Genomic DNA, 20,614 nt, shown 5'->3' on the forward strand with positions numbered 1-20,614 from the left:
AGCTTAGGTACCCAGGAACACAGAAGGATGCAGAAAGTGACAAACATAGCGAAGTCCATTACAAGCACTAACCTTTGGTCCATTGAAGATATTTGCATCATGCTCAGCCTCATGAAAGCAGTCAACATCATAAACAACCCCCTTTAGGCCAGTCACAATCTCTTCTCACTGCTACCTTCAGGCAGAAGTTACAGAGGCACCTCTAGGTTCAAGAATTTAATTTTTGCAACAACTGTCAGCCACTTGAATCTCCCCATTCTACCCTGACAGTAATACTACCAAAGGTCTGTCCACATTATTGTAACAGAGCATTTTTTTAAAAATTAGACATACAGCCTTTTCAGCCCACGAGTCCATGCCGCCCAATTTGCATCTAATTGACCTACACCTTGGGTATGTTTCAAACAGTGGGAGGAAACCGGAACCTCCAGGGACATGGGGAGAATGTACAAGCTCCTTACAGACAGCGTGGATTCAAACCCCAGTCCCGATCACTGGCACTGTAAAGGCACTGTGCTAACCGCTACGCCAACCGTGCTGCATTGGCATGCTGCATAAATTAACACAATTAAATTGTGTTAATTTAATTTATACTTATTGTTTATTAGTTCATGTTTGGCTGCAGCAAGTAAGAATTTCTAGTTCAAATTCAAGATTATTATCATACAGTGTGTAGCAAGATGAAGTGAGAAAGTTTGTTTTATGAGCAGTCCAGCTTGACAACCCATACGTAGTACAGCAAGTGCAGAGTCATAGATAGAGATCAGTTGGGACAGAGCAAAGGCGATACAATTTTATGATTGTGAGGTTTATTCAGGACTATGATAATGGTGGAAAATAAAATATCCCTGAATCTGGTGGTGTGTATTTGCATTCCCATGTATCTTCTTCTCAGTGGGAGGGAGAAGAGGGTGTGGCAGGGTGTCAAAAGTATTTTAATACATTGACTGTTTTTCCAAGGCGGCAGGCAGTTCAGAGAGATGATGGAGGTAGGGCTCGGGAGGTTTGTGAACATGTGAAGGAGCAGCTCTACTAGCTTAGCGCAAATTGCATCTGGACTACAATGTTCATTTTCAGACCTCTTGTAGTTAGAGCAGTTGAGAATGAAGTTAAGAGTTACATGATTAGGTTTAAGAGGGTACAATCCATAGACATGTAAAAAGGAAAATATTACTAAAAGTTAATGTGGGTTCTTTACAGACTTAGGGATGAAAGGTAGTATAGGGAACAATAAGGGGAAGAGAAATTCAACAAGCAGTACATATCTGTCTTGTGGAAGAACACCTAAAAGTTGTGGGAAAATTACAGCCCAAAGAAATGGGTATTATTTTAAAAATAGTTTGAGAAATCATTGGGACTGAAAGAGAATAAACCCCAAGTATCGGCCAATATCCTAGGGGTTTGAAAGAAGTGGTCACCAAGAAAGGCAGGTGCACTGATTGTTGCCTTCCTAAATTCCATTGATTCTAGAGTGATTCCCATATGTTGGAAGATAGAAATGCAGTTCCATTCTTAGGATGGTGAAAACAGAAAAATATAGGCCAATTGGCCTATCATCAGCGGCAGGGAAATTATTCAAATTATTTATTAAGGAATCAGTAAAAGGACACTCAGAGAACAATAAGAGGAGTTGATAGAGAACATAAAGTTATGAAAAGGAACTCATGTTTGATAAATTTATGAAAGTTTTTTTTAGTTTTTATCTTGTAGAATAGGTAAAGACAAATAGTTAATGTGGATGATTGGACTTTCAGAAAATCTTGAAGATGCCACATCAAAGAAGTTAGGACATTAAATTTAACTATTTCACCCCAAGTATTCTCACATAGACATTCACACATTCACCTTTGTCCACCTCTCCCACCCTTCCTCCTCCACCTAATTCTGTCTACTCATCATCCCCATCTCACACGGTTCATTAACACCTCCCAACTTTAGTCTCCCTTTCATCCACACCTGGTTCTATCTTTCATTGCTCCCCATTTGGTTCCATCTATCACCTGCCATTTTCTATCTTTTGTACAGCTACATACTGCCAATCTTTTCACTACATTTTCAGTTCTGATGCAGGATTTCAACCGAAACATTGATTTACAGCCTTCACCTCCAAAGATACTGCTTAATTTGATGACTTCTTCCACCTTTCTCCAATTTCTTTTTGTTCCAGAAGCCAACATAGTCGTCTCTTTTGTTCTTATTAAGCAAAATTAGTGTGTACATAATTGGGAGTGACATAATGTATAGCTATGGATTTAGAATTTATTAACAGGCAGAAAATGAAAGTGGGAATATATAATATGGGAGATGGTAGTGTTATGAGCCCAGAGGACCCCAAAACCCAGCAGCACAATAGATATTCACCAAGACAAATGGTTATATAAGCAAAAGTTACTTTTAATTATCTTTAAACATGAAAATAGAATCAAACTTTAACTTATCTCCAGTGACTTACTTAACCAAACTTAACCCCCTTCTAAATCTAAGCGTACGTGTATGTAATGTGTGTGTGTAAGTTCAGAAAAGTTCTTTGGTTCACAGACCAATCTCACTTCTCATTCCTTCAAGTTCACTGGTTGCAGGCAATTCATAGACTGTGCAAGAATTTAACATTTATAAAGTTCACCAGGCTTTAGTGCTTGAAAGGTAAATGGTTACCGCTCAGGAATATTCTTGTCGGTTTTCAGAGAGAGATTAGTTGTTCCTTTTTAATCAGCCACTTCAATGTCTTGCTGATGAATCTTGCCCCTTCAGGGTTCTCCAGATGATAACTTATTTCTTTCAGGTCACCACAAAGTTCCTTTCTGTTTGTCATTTCAAGTGAAACATTAGACAGCCAGTCCTCTCCTCTTGCATGAACCACAAGGGCCTTGACCAGGCTGTCTTCCAAGTAGTGGACTTTTCATATGCTTGCTAGCTTGTCCTGTTCTAGTCCCAGCTGCTTTCTGCTGGCTGTAACACTGTACAAGTGATCTCTGTCTCTCTCTCTCAGAGAGAAAAACCTCTTTCACTCTCTCTGCTTGCAAAGCCACATGACCGTCTTAAAACAGCAAGCTCTCTTCCAGACAGCAGTGGCTCTGACATGGTTTTTCATCTGTTGCCTTTTGTAAACAACAATCTATTAGTAAAGTCTCTTGAGTACTCTTCAAAGCTCTTGCAAAAGCTCTGATGCCCAGATATGTCTAGCATGGGACAGAGCTCCAGTATTTTAAATAAGATCTGTTTTAAGTGTTTGCATGTAACCTACTCTAACAAACCTTTCCCAATTTATCTCACAAAAACATATCAATATACTCTGTCACAATAGCAAATTGGATGCTTCAAGGATCAGTGCAAGGGCCCCAACTGTTCACAATCTATATCAACAACTTGGTTCAGGAGATTAATTGCAAAATATCTGAATTTGCTGTTGATACTAAGAGGGTTGACCATGTGGATTATCAGGAGGTTGCAAAGAGGCTTCAGGGAGAGATAAACAGGTTAAATTAATGAGCAAAGTTATGGCACATAGAATATGAAGTGGAAAATGTGAGGTCATCAACTTTGGTAGAGAAAGAGTAAAAGCAATGTATTTTTTAAATGGTGAGAAAGTGATGTTGAATTGCCTGCTTGAATCACAGCAATACCTATTGTGTGCTTCTAGAAAAAGTATGTTTCCAATATTAAGAATATATGCCCATGCACTGAATACCTCCACAACAATATTTGTTTATATTTGTCGACTCAAGTATGTTATCTAATTAGATGACCTTTCCAGTTTTTATACTCAACAAAATACAAATGATGTTTTGAAATTTGTAAGGTAATTTTATTTGGATTAGTTAGAACATAGAACAGTAAAGCACAGTACAGGCCCTTCAGCCCACAATGTTGTGCCGACCTTTAGACCTTGCCTCCCACATAACTCTTAATTTTAAATTCCTCCGTATGCTTGTCTAGGGGTCTCTTGAAATTCATCAATGTCCCTGCTTCCACAACTGACCCAGGTAGTGCACTTCGCGCACCAACCACTCTCTGGATAAAAAAAAAACTTTCTCTAATATCTCCCTTGAACTTTCCACCCATTACGTTAAAGCCATGCCCTCTTGTATTGAGCAGTGTTGCCCTTGGAAGGAGGCGCTGGCTGTCCACTCTATCTATTTCTCTTAATATCTTGTATACTTCTATCATGTCTTCTCTCATCCTTCTCTCCAAAGAGTAAAGCCTGAGCTCCCTTAAGGTAAGACACAGGATTCTGTTGACACCAGTGGTTAAGTGAAGAAACACACAAATGCTGGAGAAACTCAGCAGGTTAAACAGTGCCTTTATGTAGCAAAGGTAAAGATATATCACCAAAGTTTCTGACTTGAGCCCTTCATCAAGGTATGGCTCTCATAATGCTCATAATTATGCTCATAATGCATAATTTCTAAACCAGGTATCATCCTGGTAAATCTCCTCTACACTCTTTCCAACTCTTCCGCATCTTTACTATAACAAAACATCCAGAACTGGATACAGTACTCCAAGTGTTACAGTTGGTCGATGGTAGGGGCCCCTTGAAGTCCAAGCTTAGATGTTCAAATGGCCAGGTGGCTTTGATGACCTGAGTGTTCTCCGGGCGGAAGAAGTGGGGCTTGCACTCAGCGCACACCGGACAGGCTCTGGTCATGGAGTGAATCTCCTCGACCGTGTAGGGCCTTAACAAAGTGCGCGAACCTAGTGACCCCTGGATGACAGAGCTCCTCGTGGAGTCTCTGCAGCCTGTCCAGTTGTATGTTGGCACAAGTCCCCCTGGAGAGCACGTCTGGTGGGTCGTTGAGCTTACCAGGCCGGTACAATATGTCATAATTGAAAGTGGAGAGTTCGATTCTCCACCTAGCGATCTTGTCGTTCTTGATCTTACCTCGCTGGGTGCTGCTAAACATGAACGAGACTGTGCGTTGGTTGGTCAGTAATGTAAAGCGCCTGCCAGTGAGGTAGTGCCTCCAACAACATACCGCTTCGACTATGGCCTGGGCCTTCTTCTCGACAGAGGAGTGTCGGCTCTCTGGGCCCTGGAGTGTCCTGGAGAAGAAGGCTACCGGCCGGCCAGCCTGGTTCAAGGTGGCAGACATCGCTCTCTACTTGGAATAGAATGGACTCGTCTATGGTATGCAGTGTTTCAGTGGCGATGTCTGATTTGATGTGGTCGAAGACCGCTCTGGCTTCGGTTGACAGGGGGAAGGAGGTGGTCTTGATAAGTGGCCTTGCCTTGTTGGCGTAGCGTGGAACCCATTGGGCGTAGTACGAAAAGAAGGCCAGGCAGTGTCTGAGTGCCTTTTGGGTGTGGGGGGGTGGCAGGTCTGTGAGACGATGCATGCGGTCAAGGTCCAGCATTACTACCCTGTTCTCCACCACGCAACCTAGAATTGCGAGCCGAGTGGTCCGGAAGACACACTTGTCGAAATTTTAGGTTAAGTTCAGCTGAATCGCTGTCTGAAAACATTTCTCGAGGTTGGCATCATAATCCTGCGTGTCATGGCCGCAGATGGTGACGTTGTAGAGATATGGGAAAGTAGCTGTTAGCCCGTTCTGATCTACCATCCAGTCCATTTCCCATTGGAAAACCGCGATACCGTTCATGACCCCAAAGGGTACCCTGAAGAATTGGTGCAGCCGCGCATTAGCTTCGAAGGCCATGAAAGGTCGGTCTTCTTGGCGGATCGGGATCTGGTGATAGGCCAAACGTAGGTCAATGGTGGAGAACACATGGTATTGGGTGATCTGATTCACCACATCCATGATCCATGAGAGGGGGTACGCGTCCAGAAGCGTGAAGCGGTTGATTGTCTGGCTGAAGTCAACCACCATCCGCAGCTTCTCCCCATTTTTAACAGCCACCACCTGAGCCCTTCAGGGACTTGAGCTGGGTTCGATAATGCCCTCGTCCAGCAGTCTGCGTACCTCGCTTGTCTTTGTAACTATACTGCTGCCTTTTGGTGGCCACTGGTTTCCAGCCAGGGATGAGGTTTGCGAAGAGTGCTGGAGGAGTGACCGGGAAGGTGGAGAGGCTGCAAGTGGAGCGCTGGGACGCGGGGGCTGGTGGTGTGGGCTCTTGCTGACAGGTGGAGTGGTTATAGTCAGAGAGTGGGGCCCCCCATAGTGCAGGGAAACAGTTCGGAACTGGCACTGAAAATCCAATCCCAGCAATACGGGTGCTCATAGTCGAGGGAGGACTAACAGTTTAAAATCACTAAATGTGATGCCCTGTACTTTCAGGGTCACTACGCAATACCCCTTTATCCCAGTCGAGTGTGATCTGGTCACCAATTAAATCTTTTGGTCACTGGGGAGAATGACCAGTCTGCAACGTTGGGCCAGGTCTGGACGGATAAAACTCTCAGTTGACCCTGAATCAAATAAGCAATTAGTACAGTGTCCATGCATTTTAATCAATTGCATCACTTTTTTAAGGGGATGGGGGCAGTCCTGGTCCAGGGTCACTGATGCAGCGACCTGTACTCAGGACTGTGGAGTCTTGTGAGATGATGTCATGCAGCGTCAGGCTTGAAGTGGACTCTATGCGTGTGGTGACATCACTGGAGCAGTCGGGCTGGAGCTGTCAGTGGCGAATGGCTGGGGCTGCTGCTTGCAGCCGGCTGGGGACGTCTGGCTGCCAACGGTAAGTGCTGGGAGCCGCTGCTTGCAGTCGGCGTGGGTCAGTTGGTCGGGCAGTCGGCGGTAGCGGTGGTGGGTACCGGATCGATAGCATCAGTAGCAGTGGCGGGTACCTGGTCGACGGCATCGGTATCGGCGGCGGATACCTGGTCGGTGGTGGCGGTGAGTACCCGGTTGGCGGCACCGGTAGCGGCAGCAGCAGATACCTGGTCAGTAGCAGCAGTCGCTGAAGTCAGGGCCAGGGTCAGAGCTGGGGCGGTCGTCACAGGAGTCAAAGCTGAGGCGACTGTCACTGAGGTCAGAGCTGGAGCTGGTGTGGCCGTCGCTTGAGTCGGAGGTGGGGCAGCCATCATCAGGGTCAGGGCCAGGGCCTGGGCGGCCGTTGCTTCATCTGGGCGGTCCAAGCAGGCCAACGTCATCGCGGCAAGGGTGGAGTGTCCCTTCCGTGTGTGGTGCCTGCACCGTAACATCAGACACTGCTGCGCGATCGAGCCCTCGCTCTCATTGGACGAGAGCTCTGATGAAGAGAAGTTTGAATGGGGGGATGGAGGTTGGGCCTCACACAAGGCACTGTGTTTGGCAGCGGCCATTTTGGAACTACAGACTACAGCAAAGTGGCACTCTGGCACCTGGCTTTTCTTGCAGGACACTAGGACCTGTGCTTGTCCCTCCCGCAGAAGTAGCACTTCGGGGTCACATCAGGCAGGGTAGCAGCAGCAGCCAAGCCATCGGAGGGCCGTGGGGTAGTAGGGTTAAAAGCAGGCATCCTACTCACTTCATAGCGTGGGGTCCAGCCCTGAGAGTAAGCGTCCATACTTAAGACCGCAGCCTCCATCGTCTCTACAATCTGGGTTGCCTCCTCTAGGTTTTCTCCCCCGTGCTCTAGCAGGCGCTGCCTCACCTCATTCGATTGGAATGAGGTGAGGCAGCCACATAAGCATCCAGAATGAGATTGTCGGTAATCTCAGCTGCAGTTCTGTCTGTGCAAGCACAGGCTCTGCCCAGTAACCTTAGTGCTTGGAGGTAAGCTCTACAGGACTTACTGGGCAGTTGACTCCTGGTTGCTAGCTTTTACCAGGTGTAGACCCTGTTCACAGGTCGCTCATAGTGTCCTTTCAGCACCTTCATGGCTGCTGTGTAGGTGGCTGCATCCTGGATGTTCTCATAGACCCTTGGGGACACCATAGACATCAATACTAGCAGCCAATGGCCGTCCTCCACGGCAGGGTCAGAGAGCTGTAGGTAAAACTCGAAACACCTCACCCAGCGCTTGAAGTCATTTGGGGCAGTAGCTGACTGCGGGTCGATGTTGAGGCGTTCCGGTCGCAGCATACACTCCATCCCTAGAAAAGTTTTTTGTTAATAAAATTGTAGTGCACGTCAAATGAATCAAAGCCTTGTTGATCCAAACCAAGGCTTTTATTAAAAGACTGGAGCATATCACATGTAGGTCGACCAATCCAGAATGATCTGGGTCTCGCTGGGAGCAACCCTTTAAGACCTGCCAGTAGGCATGGCTACACTCTCAGTCAATCTTCCTTTCTTTTTTCTTTGGCTTGGCTTCGCGGACGAAGATTTATGGAGGGGGTAAAAAGTCCACGTCAGCTGCAGGCTCGTTTGTGGCTGACAAGTCCGATGCGGGACAGGCAGACACGGTTGCAGCGGGTTGCAGGGGAAAATTGGTTGGTTGGGGTTGGGTGTTGGGTTTTTCCTCCTTTGCCTTTTGGCAGTGAGGTGGGCTCTGCAGTCTTCTTCAAAGGAGGTTGCTGCCCGCCAAACTGTGAGGCGCCAAGATGCACGGTTTGAGGCATTATCAGCCCACTGGCGGTGGTCAATGTGGCAGGCACCAAGAGATTTCTTTAGGCAGTCCTTGTACCTTTTCTTTGGTCCACCTCTGTCACGGTGGCCAGTGGAGAGCTCGCCATATAACACGATCTTGGGAAGGCGATGGTCCTCCATTCTGGAGACGTGACCCATCCAGCGCAGCTGGATCTTCAGCAGCGTGGACTCGATGCTCAGTCAATCACAGCCATCCTATACTACAATATACATATATATATATATATATATATATACACATCGGTGATAGAATCTGTACTATCACAAGGCAAATGGCAACTACACTGTCTGGTGTCTTTATGGCCTGTTTTTTTGGGATCTTTTTCAAAAATATGATGCAAGTATTTTATTTGTGTTGTCATGACACTGCAGTACCACAGTCTACCTGCTTAAATGTAAATGTTCATATGTGTTCTGATCATTGAAAAGCATCTTCAACCAAAATCTCTCATTCTCAGAGTTAATACTTTCTCAGCCATCTAACATCTGGACATGAATGTTTTGTTTATAAAAGCTGCTAGAAGTCAGATGCTAGAAGTCAGGAGATGTTTGGAAATATTCAATAAGTCAGGCAAATGTGTAAAGTGAGAAACCGAGTTTACATTTCATGACTCATTTCAGGCCATTTAATTGACCTGAATTGTTAAATCAGTTTCTTTCTACACTGTTGTTGAGCATTTCCAAAATTTTGTTTTCCACTCCCGTTTCTTTGTTGCAACACTTGAGTCCAGGTGACTTAAAGAATTGTGATTTACAACAATGAAAGAAAACTGAAACATATTGTGTAAATCCTTGGGATGGGTATCTCTTCCACATTTCACATTGAGTAAAAGCAGCAAAATTACAAAATAAGGAATCACTATTTGCTGATTAAAACATTTTTTTTTCCCTCTTCTTCATTAAGTAAGGTCGCTGCCTGTGTTAGGGTCTTTGACAAAGGAATCATCCTCTCATAGTTTAGTTTTTCTAATTAAGTAAATGAACAGTATTCTCCCTTAATTGACAGAGGCTGCATCCCTAAAGTTTATTCATGACCACTGAATAAATAGTTTGCCTTCTTTCTTTTTTTTAAAAATTTTTTTAAATTTTTCACACTATGAACCATACTAACCAAAATATACACAAAACCAAAATACACACAAACATTTCTCCCCTTTTTCCCCCCTCCCTTCCCTCCCTCCTTCACCCACCCCCCTCCCCACCCACTCAAAGTTCAACCTATATGATACATTAAACCCATTAAACAATGTCATCACACAATGAACATAAACAAGAAATTTGTGTCTTCTACTTTTACATACTGGGTCAGTTCATTTCGTCTTCTACTCCTTCTGTCATTTTAGGCGGTGGAGATCCGCAGTAGGACTTCTCTGTTGTGTTCCATGTATGGTTCCCAAATTTGTTCGAATACTGTGATGTTATTTCTTAAATTATATGTTATTTTTTCCAATGGAATACATTTATTCATTTCTATGTACCATTGCTGTATTCTCAAGCTATCTTCTAATTTCCAGGTTGACATAATACATTTTTTTGCTATAGCTAAGGCTATCATAATAAATCTTTTTTGTGCTTCATCCAAAATCAACTAATCCCTTTCACAATAGATAACCTTTCCTTTAGAGAATGGGAGAGAAGAGGGATCAAAAGAATAAAAAACTGTTTTTCGAGAAATAAATTATTATCTTTTGAACAAATGAAGGACAAATATGGTATAAATCATGGTACAATGTTTGCATACCACCAACTGAAAACCTACTTGAAGGACAAATTGGGAAGCAGACTGAGGTTACCAGAAGAAAGCAATTTTGAATATGTGATTACAGACACAATGATAATTAAAAGATTTATAACAAACATGTACATCAAACTGCAAGAAAAAGAGAACGAGGAAACAAGCTGTAAACCCAAACAAAAATGGGAACAAGATCTAAACATAAAGATAAAGAATGAAACATGGGAAAAGCTATGCTCTGGAACTATGAGAAATACAATAAACATGAGGTTACGCATGATAAAATATAATTGGTTACACAGGCTATACACCATGCCCTAAAAGTTAAATAAATGGGGCCCAACAGTATCAGACAGATGTTTTCATTGTAAGAAGGAAACGGGAACAACAGTACATTCAATTTGGGCATGTGAGAAAGTAGAAAAGTTTTGGGAAGATCTAAACCAGGTATTAAATAAAGCAACATACCAAAAAATCCAGAGATCTTTCTTCTAAGTAGTATAAGAAGCCTTCTCCTTTCTTCATGGAAAGATACCAGTCAGAGCACAATGGTCTCTCCTTCTCAGTCGATAATACTGGCAGATTACATTTATTCCAAGAAAACTAGAGAATAATACAATGTAATGTGCATATTGTAACAAAACTATAAACGTTGCTGAACCACTCTCTCTTGGATCATTTGGTGGCATCATCAAATTAATTAAATTGCAATGAAAATTAAATGTATATTTTTTTTATTTGCATCTAATCCAAAAATCGATTCAAAACTAAAATGTGCTTAGTTGGTTTTATTGGAGAGGACTACACATTTAGACAATTCAATTACAAAAGAGCACACAAGAGGGACATTTATAAACAAATGATTCTGATGTTGAGCATGTTAGAAATTCAGTCAGAGACCAATGGGTCCCATCATTTTGTTGTCTCTTAATATACATGGATTAAAATGCTTAGCATACACAACTTCCTGCTATGAACTCCTGATTGCTGTAACTTCAGACCAAAACAAAAAAAAAAGGAATCTCTTCTTGAGCTCATTTGTTGCAATAAAGAAAAGGACACACTTATTCATTAGAAATGTTTGTGCTTGTACTGCATGGATAATAACAACCTGAAAACAATTGAATAGATTTTGAGACTTTTCCCACAGTGGCCTGAAAATGGTGTGGTGTAATTAATGCTCTATTCTCATCCTGTTTCAGTTGATGTTCTATTTCTCTAAGAATTTCCTCCTGATTGAAATGGTAGTTTCTATAAATGAAATAAAACCAATGTCTAGTGTCATATTTATTGCAGCAGTTAGATTCCTTCACAATGTCAGAAAGCTAAGAAATTGACCTGAAGAATTATTTAAACACATTCTTTATTTTTGAAAATTTTATTTAAATGTTTTCCATACATGCCATAATATCCAAGAACAAAATACAACAATTCAAATATTAATATAAAATCCATAACATGATTATATAAACCCCACCCCCACCCCCTCCCCCACTAAATATTTATTTTTCTCTTTTGGGGTTAGTTTAGTTAAACTTATTTATAAGTTTAAAAAATGAAATAAGTAAGAAAACATAAGAAAAAAAAAGTAAAACCTAGAATTGAAACCTGGTTGATGCAAGTTCATGGAATTAATCATTTACAACTTTTAATACTTTCAAGGAATTTAACGAAGTTTGAGGCTTAAAGAAAAGGACTACAAATTAATTCCCACAATTCTAAAGCATGGGTGCCATATTTATTTCTCAAATTATGTTTTCTTCTCTAAAGGAATACAGTGATGCATTTCTGCATTCCAATGTTCATACCCAAGTGGGTATCTGATTTCCATGTCACTGCTATACATTTTTTTGCTACTGCAAAGGCAGTCTTTAAAGATTGCTTTTGATATGTAGATAGCTTCAGTTTCAGTGTTATTCCCTTAATATTACCTAATAAAAATAACATTGGAGTTTGTGGAATTTTAATTCCCATAAACCGTTCTAAATAAAATGCCAAATTTATCCAAAAGGGTCTCTCTTTGGAGCAAGACCAAGTAGAATATAAAAAAGTGTCTACCTTCTGAGCACATCTAAAACACTGATCAGATAAATCCAATTTCAATTTATTTAGTTTTTGCAGAGTAAGATCTAGCTGATGTAAAAAAATTGTATTGAACTAACCTATATCTAACATTTATAGAATTTGTCAAACAGTCCCAACACAACTCTGAACTAATTTATTTCATCAATATTAACATTTCAGTCTGTCTCCCAACATTGTCTGGACTTATGTATCCCCTGTTTAATATTTCACTTCTGCAGTGAAGTAGACATAGCCAAAAATTAATTTCATAATATATTTACTATGTATCAATATTTCTACATCACCACATTTTGGTAATTAGATTGTTGGACCCAGTTTATTTCTCAAATAAACCAGCATTGATAGTAACAATAAAGGTATTATTTTGTATCCCATGTCTTTTTTAATTGATCAAATGTCATTAAACTTCTATATATCTCATTCCTTTCTGAAACCAAATATTTAAAAATTGATTATCCATTGAAAATGGAATGTCACTTTTGCATCAAAGGCACTTACTTTATTCCAAATATTAATCAAATGCAAGAGTGCTTCCCTTTCTCCAGATAATAACTTCACTTCCCATTTATATTTAAAATCTTTTGATTTCCTCTCTCCTATTTTATCAATTTCTATTGTAATCCATGCTGTTTTTTCTCCTCATCAAAGAAAGAAGTTAAAAATCTCAATTGAACTTCCTTATAATTATTTTTAAAATTTGGTCATTTCAAACCCCCAACTCAAATTTATGTCAATGTATCTAAAGAAATTTTTGACATCTTATCCTTCCAAAGAACATTTCTAATATATTTATTTACTTCTTGAAAAAACTTTTGTGGTATCATTACTGGAAATGTTTGAAATAAAAATTGAACCCTAGAAAATATATTCATTTTAATACAATTAATCCTACCCAATAATGTAATTGACAACATCTTCCACTTATTCAAATCTCATTGATTTTCCTAAGTAGGGTGTATAGTTCAGTTTATATACATTCTCTAATCTATTGTCTATCCATATACATAAATATTTTATCCCATTCACTGGCTGTCAGAAATAAAACTTCTCACACATGAGTCTCTTTAAAACTGATGACACGACAAGCTTTATTTACAAGTCTGCAGAGTTGGACTCAACTGGTTTCTCACCAGTTAAGCCCCGATACATACAGTGCATTGATTTTTATACCCTTATTATTTGCCCTTCCCTTCTTATTAATACTGTTTTAATTGGTTAGTATTACAAAAACATTCTAAGTATAACTGCATTATTAATTATCACGTTCGTTACGTACACTGTGAACTCTACATTCACTAAATTCTGTTTCTCACACTTCTTATCAATCCTTTGTCTCCTGCATGTCTCTCACTATGACCATGAAAAGATAGGTTTAAAAAAACATATTCAGCAGATCCTTCTGTCCTTGACTGCTAGTAAACTCTCTGTCCGTTCTGGCTTCCCTGTTTATGATTAATCATCACATTTTAACTTAAGTCTTTTTAACCTAAATTCTCTATATAACACTGGCCATTTGAGTAACTCATTGACATTGAATATAATAGTGCCCCTATAGTAAGAGGCATAATTTCACTTTTATCCCAATTTACTTTATAACTTGAAACCTTACCATGTTCCTCCAATCTTAAAAATAATTTATGTAACAAACCTATTGACCCTGACAAATAATTCAAAACATCATCAGCGAATAAATTAATTTTCTATTCTTCTTGATTAACTTTAAACTCTTTAATATCTGGATCAGCTCATAATAGAGGTTTAATTGTTGAAATAAATGGTGCAGGTGATAAAGGGCATCCTTGCTCACTAGATCTAGTCAGTGAAACAATGTTGAAAACTGCCCATTCATAACAACTTTAGTTTTAGGGTTGTTGTATAAAGCTTTAACCCAATTTATAAACACCAGACCATCCCAAATTTCTCAAACACCCTAACCAAAAAGTCCCACTCTAATATATCAAATGCTTTTACTGGATCCAAAGCCACTGCCACACTCAAATCTCCCCTCTCTTGTGCTAAATGTATTATGCTAAGCAACCTAGTTAATTATCCACAGATTTTCTCATTTTCACAAAGCCTGTCTGATCCATATGTATCAATTTTGGTAAAAATTTCATCAATCTATTAGCTAAAATGTTTGCAATTATCTTATAATCTAGATTTAACAAAGAAATTGGTCTATAAAATGCTGGTTTTAAAGGGTCTCTCTCTTTTTTAAGTATTACCATTATTATTGCAGTAGAGAAAGTTTCCAAGAACATATGTGTTATGATTGTCTGTTCTAATATATCCATAAAAGGAGGAATTAATAAATCTTCAAATTCTTTATAAAATTAAGGTGGTAAAAAACATCCTCTCCCAGAGATTTATTACTTTGTAATGCGTTCAATGCTTCCCCCACTTCCCGTGAGGTGAAAGAGGCATCCAACTCCCTTTGCTCTTGTAAAATTAACCCTTCTGTGACAAAAAATCCTCTATTTTATTATCATTTCTCTGCAATTCAGATTTGTACAATTGAGAATAAAATTGTTTAAAAGCCTCATTAATTTCATGAGGCTTATAAGTAGTCAGATTTGACTCTGTTTTAAGTGTATTAATAGTTCTTGAAATTTGTTCTGTTTTCAGTTACCAAGCAAGGACATTACGAACCCTTTCACCTAACATAATATCTCTGCTTCGTTCTCATTATTGCTTTCTCCATTCTATATGTTTGTAATATATTATAATGAAGTTTCTTATTTATAAATCTCTGACTTTTTTTCTGAGACACATCTTTGTAAATCCTTTTTTCAATATGTTACCTCTTTCTCCAATTGGTCCAATTCTTTCATATAATCCTCTGTGGTGGCCCTTCGCAGCTCCCCCATGGGGCCTCACAAAATGAAGGATGAACACGACAATCCAGCAGGCTGCATGAGGCCCACAGCACTGCCCTCCAATTGGCCATAGCCAAAAGAGCTTAACTGGCCTATCAGGAAAAGCGGATCATAAACACACCAATCAGTGCTGAGAGAGTTTTGACCACGCCCGTCAATTTGAGAATAAAAGCAGGGCTGTGAGCCCAATAAAACTCAGGGTTAACTATGCTCAACTGGGTTTGTGCCATTTTTTCTGGGAACAGCGTGTTCTTTCTGAGCTAACCTGCATGCAGCTATATCTTCTGTGCTTTAGGATCCGCAGAGCCAAAGCTTGTAGCAGTTAGTTACACCTCCTTAATTTTAGAAGTATAACATAATTTGTCCCCTTAAGTAAGCTTTCATTGCATCCCATAAAATAAGCATCATTAAGCGAATTAGAATTAGTCTGAAAGAAAATCTGAATTTGCCTTCTAATAAAATCACAAAAATTTGGTCTTTTTAATAAGACTGAACTAAGTCTCCATCTGAAAGTAGATTGTTCTTTAGCTACCATTAAGATAAAAGGTCCATTTAAAAACTTGATAAAGGGTCCAGACCCAAAATGTTGACTCACCATTTCTGCCCATGAATGTTGTCTAACCTGATGACTTTCTCCAGCAATTCTTTGTTTGATGGAAGGCATTGAGTTGCCTGTTGTGGATTGCTCTGTAGCTTTGTTTTCCATTCGGATAGTGCTGGCTGAAAGTTAATGAGAGCTTATTGTCTAAGCCACTGTGGCTTCTGGCATTAAGCTCACTGACAAATGCATGGTGGATCAATCTATGCCATTATGCCAAATCACCTCTCAGTCTCCTCCACACCTCAGTCTAGCTCCACAGCTGCATCATTACGTCAGGTTCCTTGTGAAGCAAATATTACATCACTGCAATTTCCTAGTGTAAGGTAGCGCAGTCTGCTATCATTGAGTGGACATATGATTTTTGTAATTGTTCAGTTTTTAAGTCTCTGATGATCAGAAAAAGTGAAATAATTTAAGAAATTAAAATGTATGAATGAAAATTTTTTTTAAAGTTCACTTCCAACAAATTAACGTGTAAATTAGATAAAGAAATAACAAAATTAAAGAAAGCAATAGAAAAATAATTCACTTGTCTTGCTGGCCTTTTGATCTAGATATAACAGCTGAGGGAACAAATTTGTACGATATGAAATCTTCCTGGACTCTTAACAATATCTCCTCCAGGATCATGCTCATCACCAACTCTCTTCAATGAAAGTCGCTCAATCCTCTATATATTCCATGCACATCCATGACTGTATATCTAAATACCATTCCAACTCCAGCTTTAAATTTACCAGTCATACCACAATAAGGGACTGACTGAGTGGCAGGCAATGATGAAACAGAATACGGGAAAGAGAATGAAACTTCTCTAAACATCAGTGAGATGAAGGAGATGATCGTTGATTTCAGAAGAGGGAGCCGAGTCCTCACCTTTGTCACATTAATGGTGCTTAAGTCAAAAGAGTAGATAGCTTCAAATTCTTCAGATCGCATGACCTGGGGCAAGTATGCTGATGCAATTATCCAGAAAATGCTCCAATGCCTCTACTTTCTCAGAAGACTAACGAAGTTTTGCATGTTGTGTTCCCCCTCCCCCCACCCCCATCCTTTAACAATTTCTACAGGTACACCATCAAAAGTATACTTGCTAGAAACATCATAGCCTGGCATGGGAGCTGCTTTGATCAAGATTGGAAGAAACTACAGGAGGAAGTGAACAAAGCTCAGAACATATTGCCAACCCCTCCCCTCCATGGACTACATCTGCATCTCTGCTGACTAACAAAGGTAGCCAACATACTGAAAGCCCCATCACATCCTGGGTACTATCTTCCCTCCTGCCATTGGAGAGAAGACTTAAGAGTGTGAAAACATGCCCTGAAGGCTTAAGTACAGTTTCTTCCCTACAGCCATCAGACTTCTGAACGAAACCCATAACAGTGCTGTCACATTGCCCTTGCTTGGTGCTATTTGATCTTCCTTTTCATTGTAATCTCATATTCTGTAGATTGTGCTCAATGCACGGCTGTGATGCTGAAAGTAATAAAAGAACCCTTCTGTACAAGGTATTGTGCGACAAATCAGCTGAAACTTAAAACTTAAAATTGCTTGCAATGGACTTTTGCAAGTTTTGCAGTTCTGTTCTGCAGTATACAGGCACAGAAGTCTGGAATGTAATGTTATACTCATTGCAGTGAGCCAATTGTCTCCATAGACTGCAGCATTATCCAGCTTAACGTTTTGGCAACCGTCAAAGAAGGTACACTATAAATGGTCATTGCAGCCATGGATACTGTAAAGGTCAAGTACAGGATAATATTGTGTTCAATATTCTTGCCTTTGGAAGTGGTAAATCAGATTCTTTAACATCTCAGAAAGATATCTGAATCCACAGTATAAGCTCTCTCAAACCTCTGTTTTGTAGAGCTTCATGCTATTCAGAGCATAAACTTCATTAAAATTTCATACAGGGTCCTCATTACTTTTATATAATCTAGCCCTTATGATACACTTTATAATTTTATGAGCTAGGTTCATAATCTCAAGGACCAGGGCAAAATATGTCATTTTGAAATACTGATGAAATAAGAGAATGGTTTAAGTAAATATCTTGAAGAAAATTATTCACTGCACACCTCCAAATGATTTAATAATTTTATTGCAATTTAAATGAAGAAAAAAATTACATCAATGAATTCTGCAGAAAGAAAGTGAGAGAGAGCAGGTGAAAATTAAAATATTAATAAATCTGTTGAAAAGCGATAGGAAGGACAAATGATGAAGGCAAAAGCAAAATACTGCAGATAAATGCTCATGGAGTAATTATACAGGGAGGACATGGACCGGGTGCTGGTCAGTGGGACTAGGAGGGTGGGAATTTGTTGCGGCATGGACTAGTAGGGCCGAACTGGCCTGTTCTGTGCTGTAAGTGGTTATATGGTTACATCTTAATTTACCAAAATGGATGGGTAATGTTTATAATTGCGAACAGTCTCATCTCATATGTCAGTATGAAATTGGCTGACGTCATACATCAACAGCACAATAGGGTAGGGTAGTCCTGCTGCTTCAGTACTGGAGATTCAGGTTCTATCCTGACCTTGGGTGCTGTCTGCCAATGTGTGGGTTTCCTCTAGAAGTGAGTAGGTAGAATCTTGGGTAATTGAGAATATCAAGAGAATAGAAAAATAGGGATTAATATCTATTGATGTAAATGTGTGGTCGATGGTCAAAGCAGATTTGATTGGCCTGTTTTCCTTTGTACCTATCTATGATAAGATCAGCAAAGGATACCTAGTTTTCAATTATAATTTTGATGATCTGGACAGTTAACCTACACAGGTCAGCACCTGAGCTAGGAAAGAGACAATAGTCTAGGTTTTTCCAGTCAAGAGATAAGAGATCACAATCCACTTATTTCTAATGATATAGAAGCTGGGAACTGCTAGGAGTCCTGCCTGACAAGTCAGAACAAACACTGGTTACAAATGTCCTGGTCACAACAATCCTGACATAGCAAACTTTGCCATGGTAAATAAAAACATAAAAGATGCTTTGGCTGTCAGCATCTTTGAAAAGACAAACACTTAACTTTTCAGGTTGGGCACCCTTCATCAGATCATTCCAATGAACAATCTTTGGCCTGAAATGAAATGTCTCTTCTTCTTTCCACAATTGCTTTCTATCTGCTTTTATTTCAATATCTATAGTCTTCTGACTTTCATTTGCCCATAACAATCCCTGTCCCCAATTTTGTCCATGTAACATTGATAAATTGGAGAAAGGCTAATTTTAAAGAAATGAGAAAGGATCTAGAATGTGTGGATTGGGATCATTTGTTTTCAGGCAAGGATGTGTAAGTTAAGTGGAGGACCTTCAAAGGTGAAATTTGAGACTATAGCGTTTGTATGTTCTTGTCAGCAAGGTTAGCAGGCATAGAGAACCTTAGTTTTCGAGGGATATTGGGGATCAGAAGAGAGAGGTATATAGCAAGTATAGGCAACATTGAGCAAATGAGGTACTTGTGGAGTATAAAATATGCAAGAAAACCTCAAGAAAGAAATCAGGAAGACAAAAAAAAAGATGTTGCTTTGGCAGACAATGTGAAGGAAAATCCTAAGGGTTTCAACAGGTATATTAAGAGCAAAAGGATAGTAAGGGACAAAATTGGTCCCTGTGAAGATCAGATTGGTCGGCTTTCTATGGAGACAAAAGTGATGGGGGAGATCTTAAATGATTTTTTTTCATTAGTTTTCACTCAGGAAACAGGCACAAAGTCATGGGAAGTAAGGAAAACAAGCAGTGAGTTCATGGAACCTATACAGATTAAAGAGGAGGAAATGCTTGCTGTCTTAAAGCAAATATAAGTGCATAAGTCCCTTTGGCTTGACAAGATATTCCCTTGGATCTTGGGGAAGACATGTAGAAATTGCAGAGGGTCTAGCAGAGGGTAGCTTGGAGGGTAGCTTACGTTATTCCGTTGTTTAAAAAAGGCACCAAAAGTAACCCTCGAAATTATAGGCTGGTGAGCCTGATGCCAATTGTAGGTAAATTATTGGAAGGTGTTCTAAGTGGTCAGATTTACCATTATTTGGATAGCCAGAAACTTATAAGCGATAGTCAACATGGCTTTGTGCATGGTAGGTCATGTTTAACTAATCTTTATAGAGTTTTTCAAGGAGGTTGCCAGGAATGTTGATGAAGGAAAGGCTGTGGATGTTTACTACATGGACTTGGATAAGGCCTTCGACAAGGTCCCACATGGGAGGTTAGTCAGGAAGGTTCAAAGATTTGACAATGGCTGGATGGGAGAAACCAGAGGGTAGTGGTGGATGATTGCTTCTCAGCCTAGAGGCCTGTGCCTCTATTGGTACCAATACTGATTAGAAGTGGGAACAATGGAAAAATTGATAAATGTTTCAATACTGACATTCAAATAAGGAGTAGGATAGAAGAGAAAAGAGAATTGACTTTGGTTGACATAGATGATGAGGGGTGGAAATTTCTAAAATGTTATGCCCAGTATTACTAACTGTTAATGTCAAGAAGCATTGGAAGTATATAATCAAGTGCGATTGAATACAAACTCATTTTAGGCTCTTTCAGGTGGCCAGAATACCCCGATGTAAAGCCACATATTCTACCCTTATGCGGTTCTTGGGGTACCCACCTAAAAGAGCAGGAGGCGCCTCCGAGGCACACTTTGTAACCCTCCTCCAAGAGGGATAATTGCCAGAGCACTGAAGTCCCCCTAGGCACCTGAATGCAGCTGCCTGAAAGAGGCTGCTAAGGGGCAGGCTGATGACGTTGCAGTGACGTCGTCAGCCTGAGACGCTTGACGTGAATTTGGAAACACAGTGTACAGGCAGGGTATCTCGTTCTGAACACTGAGAAAGG

This window comes from Narcine bancroftii, chromosome 2 (assembly GCF_036971445.1).
Source record: "Narcine bancroftii isolate sNarBan1 chromosome 2, sNarBan1.hap1, whole genome shotgun sequence".
NCBI lineage: Eukaryota > Metazoa > Chordata > Chondrichthyes > Torpediniformes > Narcinidae > Narcine > Narcine bancroftii.